Below are 5,610 nucleotides of genomic sequence, written 5' to 3'. Positions count from 1 at the left end.
CTATGTGGGGATGGACGTCCTCTGTTTATTGACTTGCTTGGGACACCTCTGGTGACTTCCCAGATGGAAAAGAGGGCATGGTCTGATGGCGGGAGACTTTTATGCCTGGGCGAAATGGGGGGGTGGAGGAGGACCATGGGCAATGGGATACCAGGGGTGAGGGAAGGGACTGACCAGGGAATGAACCACCAGGGGTGTATTGGGGACAGGAGTGGGTGAGGGAGAAGCCATGTGATAGGAGAGGGGGAAGAACAAACCATGTGATATAACATACAAATCGCGTGAACAGTGCAAATCACCAAAACACCCAGTGCAAACAACTAAATAACTATTAGTGCAACACAACACCCCAGGCAGGGGGTGTCAGGGTGCTCGCCTTCTCCAGAGCGTCTTTGCTCCTAACAGTTCCCTCAGCCCACCAGACACCCGAGCCTGGATGTTGTATTCAATGCCTCAAAAGTAAGCACGAGGACTCTTCATGTGGAAAATGCAACAGGGTTTATTTAGGGATGAAACAAGGGTCCAGGACAGGGCAGGAGGACACCACAGTTGAGGGGATGCAAGGACAGAGCCAAGAACAAGGGAGGGTCCAGAGTATATAACTGGGGAAGGGTAGGCATGGTCAGGACATGAACACACCAGTGGGGATAGGGATGGGAGGAGGGGTCAGAGTAGGGTGATACAGCTTTGGCCAGTGAGGGAGCAGGGAGGGTGTGGTGGTCTGGGGAAGCACAGTGGGAAATCTGGGAATATAGAACATTCTGGAACGGGGGAGTGAACTTTAAATGACAAATAGAATTCCATTTACAGTGAGGGGCAGGGAACCCTGGGAGAATGCTCCAACTTCTCGCTGTAACTTAAACTGGGAAGTTCTTCCAAGGCATCCCAGCCCCACCACTACTGACACCATCTGACACACTCCACATGAAATGTTGGCAATTCTCTTCATGTTTTGGTCAGACAAAGCAATCCTTCTAGGCCTGAGAACCAACAACACCATACTGCCTCACACCACAAAAAGTATAAACAAAAGTGAATTTGGGGTATACTGGGGGCAAATGACTTCATTACCTGAAGCTGTAATTGGAGGATTAACCCCTCATGTGCAAATAGACTAAACTTATATCTGTCTGAAAAACTTGTGACCATTGTCCAGCTTGGGTGCAGCCTCTGGGAGGCTTTGACTGCCCAAGGTGTCCCTGTTGAAGGCCTTTAAGAAATACCTATCACCTAAGGGGTATCGGGGACAGCCAAAGGTGATACAGAGACTTCATCATCAGAAGGCATGAAAAAAAACCACTTTATTATTAGAAATCTACAGTTCTTATAGAAACAATGGTGGACCTAAGACTTAATTGGCCTTTAGGAATCTTCTCTCACACTCCTGGTGAACTATGGATAGCACACTCTGGAGAATCATATCTATAAACAATGGTTATAGAAAGAGAGATAATAATTGTTTGAATTCTTCTAAGTTTCCCACAGCTTCTAAAATCCTGGGAGAACTATGTCTCTCTTTGTTCAGAGGATATGCAATTACTACAAATACCTACTTTTATTTTCTTAATCTTGTCCAGCCTCTGTTCTAGGCAGCCACTCCAAGGCATCAGCCATGGCCAGAGGAGCTTGGCTGGGGAGGAAGGTGGGAGCCTCCTCACCCTCACTGCTGAGCGTGGGGACACCAGAGCTCCTCTGTGGTGGGGTGAGAGCAGGACAAACCCCACAGAGATCCTCTGGGTGGGCTGGTGGAGGTGCCTGTGAGTTGTGTCACGTCGTGTCCCCTCCAAGGGATCCTGCTGCAAGCTCAGAGTCCCTGTCTGCTGCCCCAGCTAAAACACAATGAAACCGTTTCTTGTCAGGTTTTAGTTTCATGAAGGGGTGAAATTCATTTTGGCTGTCACTCCCATTATTGGGGCATCTCTTCTTTCTGCTTTCCCAGTGCTTGGGGGCTTTAGTGGGAGCACAGCATTCATGGGTCTAAAGGCTGTACCACACAAAAGGCTGTGCCAAGGGTTTGGGTCCAGGTCTCCATCTCTGGAGGAGAAGGAGATATCAGATCCCTTCAGGGGTGATGGAGATGAAGGTCCCTTGGCCATGATCTGTCCAGTGCACTGAGGATCTTTGTCTCAGCTCTGGGACCTGGGAAGGAAATACTCTGGTTTCTGTTTATTCTTATTCTTATTCTTAAAAAAAACCAAAAAAACCCAACAACAACAAAAAAAAACCCCTTTGTTTTTCATTTATTTATGAGTCTGAAATGTGATCTTTTATTCCTGATATGTTTTCCTGCAATACAGGCCTGGAGAGGGCTTTTTTTTTTATTATAGCTCTGCCCATAAATTATTTACTTAGTGTGAAGAAAATGTTCTGACTCTTTAACTGGTTTAAATTATTTGGTTTGTTTTCCAGTAGTTATTCAAATACACGTCTCTGGATTTTAGTGTGGGTGCAGGTGCTCTAGGGTCCACAGAGATTGTCAGGGAAAGTTTCCCTGATTCCCTGCTCCAGCCTCTTTTTTTTTTTTTTTTCTTTTGTGTGTGTTTTTATTTCATTTTTGAACTGGAGGTGAGAGGCTTTTTGGTCACTAATGGAACAAGTCAGTTAATCCTTGCAGCTGAGTTTAGGAGGATACACAGTGCCCAGCTGCAGGCAGAGCCTCTGGCTGAATGGGAGCAGAGCATGGCCCTGAGCCAGCCTGGCTTGTCCCCACTCTCTGGAGACATCCCCACCCCATTTCCCACCTCCCCAGGGCTCCTCTGCCTATTAGTGACCATGGGAAAGTCAGAGGTTATAAGGACAAGAGCACCCTTGGTCTCTCTCCCCACTCTCAGTCCCCACTGGTTTCCTCAGTATGAGAAAATGAGATTGCTTTGTACCCAGAGTCTGTGAGGGATGAGGAGCCTGAGGCAGAATGTGCCCCACGGGCTTCAGGAGGGGACTCTGACTTCCAGAGTCCCCAGCCACAGGGATGCCTCACTAGCACATCCTAAAAAAAGAGATTTTAAGCTCTCAGTCCTCAGAAATCCCCAAAAAGCCAGGTAGTCCCAGTGTCTCCAGTGGAGATCTCGCTCTGCACAGCCCCATCCCATCCATCCTTTTTTCCTCTTAAATTTAAATGTCTTTTTCCTTGTAGATGTGGTGGCTGGGCACTATTGCTGAGCTGATCCATGCCTTTCTCTGCCCATTCCCTGGCTTCCTCTGTGCTGGAGGTTCTGTTTTTACAGCCTGTGGTTACCTGTGCCTCCGGCAGGCAAGTGGCTGGAGTGCAAACAGCCCCTCAGGGCAAAGGATGATACCACAGCTCGGGATGTTTACATTTCCCATCCAGTTGCAAGCATAAACCCTTTGCCTCATTAATCCATTGCAATCCATGAGAGTTGTTTTTTTCCTCCCCCTAAATGAAATTGTCCATTTGGGATCCATTCATTTCCTCCTAACGGCCTCGTGACAGTTCCACTGATGGAGTTTGCATCCAACTTTCTTTCTGAGTAGTGACAAGTCAGCCTGATGGATGCATGTGTGCAATTATTTTCTTGTGGTTTGATTTAATTAATGTTTAACCTCATCAAAGCCCTACAGCTGGAGCACTCTCCCTGCAGGAACTGCACACAGCAGAAGGATTTCCTCCTCTATGGAAAGGCCCTGAAAGGGTTTCCGAGTGTTATTCCTTCAGAAGGATGGGATAAACCATCCAAACCTGATCCTCAGCCCAAGGGAAACAAAGCTGGGATAAACTTTGCCTTGCTTTACTTCCCTGCTCTGAGTGTGCATAAGCTGCTGCCCATTGCTCCTCATTAAATCTGATTTAGCCCTGAGTGTTTCCAGCAGCTCTGGGAAAGGTGCTGTTTCCTCAAGTAGATTGACTTAAAAAAAAAAAAAACAAAAACAAAACACCAAACCACACCACCCTCTCTATTTACAATGCCATATAATTTTATTTTGTCTAATGACTCTTTCATACATCCTTTCTCCCTAAACACTTCTGTGGAGTGAAGCCCATTCAGAGCTTATAAATAATTGAAGGAAAGAGAGGATGGAGAGAGCTGAGGGTGGGAGGGGAGGGCTGGAAGGAAGAGGTCTCAGCTGAGGGCTGGCAGACCTGGAGGGAGGGAGGGATGCTGCATTCCAGAGCGTTGATTGATCCTGAAATGCAGCCCCGGAGCATCCCAGCCTGGCTGCCCCAGAGCCGGGGAGCGATGCCCTGGGGAGAGGCAGCAGGGCAGGGGCTGAGGCTGTGGCTGGGACTGTGCTGTGTGCCCAGCCCCGGGCTGGGAGGTGCCCTTGGGGGTGGCTGCTGTGCTCACAGAGGGGGTCTGGTGCCCTCTCCTGGGGCAGGGCTTTAAAAATACTCTGGATTTGGGAAGAAATAACCCATAATGGTCCTTCTCCTGAGACACCACGTGCTGCTCATCGGGATGTGCAGCCTACCTAGGGATGCAGCTCTTGTGCTGTGGAGGTCTTGGCTGTGCCCTGAGCTAGCCAAAGCTCCCTGAGGGAGGAGAGCTGAGGCTCAGCTGGGCTCATCCATGCTCCCTGCTTTTGTCAGGACGCCTCTGCTTTCACCTTGCCCTGACTGACTGTCCTGTGGTGCCCATGGGACATCACATTTTGCTGGTGAGGCTTTTCTGGAGTTCACCTGGGAGCTTTCACCTCACCCGAGTCATCATGTCCAGCTCTTTGAGTTGGTCCTTGGTGGAATAAAACCCTTCAAGCTGTGCAAGGGCTGCTGTCTGGGATCAGCACCATCCCAGATTTTCACAGTGGAAGCCCATGGCTCTGTCACCTGGCTGCTGCACCTCCTGCACTTGCTGGGGTGTTTTGGGTGGAGACAGAAGGAAAAGGGAAGATTGGGGAGGAGGAAGAGCTTTCCTCAGCTGTATGTGACGCCAGTGTGTGTGAACATACCCTGCCACAGGGTGCTTTGTTTTAAAGACCTTTTTTTTTTCTTTATACTTTCATGGTTTTGGGGTTGACTGAGTAAGATTCAAAAGAAAATGTTTGTGAATTTATTTTTTTTTTCTCCTTAAATCTGCATCTAATTTACCTTTCTCTGACCACATTTGATTTTTTTTTTTTAATGTCAGTTTTCTGGTGCTCTTTCCAGGGTTAAATTAATTGAACTGAAAATTTCCACTTAGCTAATTGCATTGCCCTGCCAGCTCTTCTTAGTGCTGTGCTGGGGAGAGCATTCCTCACCCAGATTTTCCTGGGAAGCCTGGGGACACCAGGCCTTGTTGAGCCCCCAGATGGCAACGTTGCATGGGGTGATTGAGCATGGAATGGGGTGAACCCAACGTGGTCGATGAGGGAAGTTGTGGGTCTTGAATTCTGTGCTGTGTACAGGGATTTGACCTTTTTCTGGAGGAAAATGAAGCAGAGAATCCTTTTCCCATTGATAGTGGCTGCAGGGTAGAGGGATGACAAAGATGTCACCCAAGGTGGCACTGCTGGGGACAAAACTAAGCTTCCACTTCTATTATAACGTCCAACTTTGCAGGATTAAGTAGCTGAGGTCAGTTTGGCTTCAGATAGGAGTTATCCAAACAGCTACTGTTACTTATTTCTTTATTTTAACTCGGTTTTGATTCCTTTTGCATCTACAGCTCTTTC

At 48.0% G+C, this 5,610-nt stretch overlaps 1 protein-coding gene across 1 annotated transcript in view; it reads left to right on the top strand.

Moving 5' to 3' along the window:
• The window catches only part of ASTN2 (astrotactin 2), a 297,150-nt gene that overhangs the window by 45,508 nt on the left and 246,032 nt on the right, over positions 1-5,610 (top strand). The gene's annotated exons all lie outside the window — the stretch shown is intronic.

The sequence above is a fragment of the Geospiza fortis genome, unplaced genomic scaffold (assembly GCF_000277835.1).
Source record: "Geospiza fortis unplaced genomic scaffold, GeoFor_1.0 scaffold85, whole genome shotgun sequence".
Classification (NCBI taxonomy): domain Eukaryota; kingdom Metazoa; phylum Chordata; class Aves; order Passeriformes; family Thraupidae; genus Geospiza; species Geospiza fortis.
The sequence above is the reverse complement of the archived record's forward strand: the minus strand, read 5'-3'. Positions and strand labels throughout refer to the sequence as shown.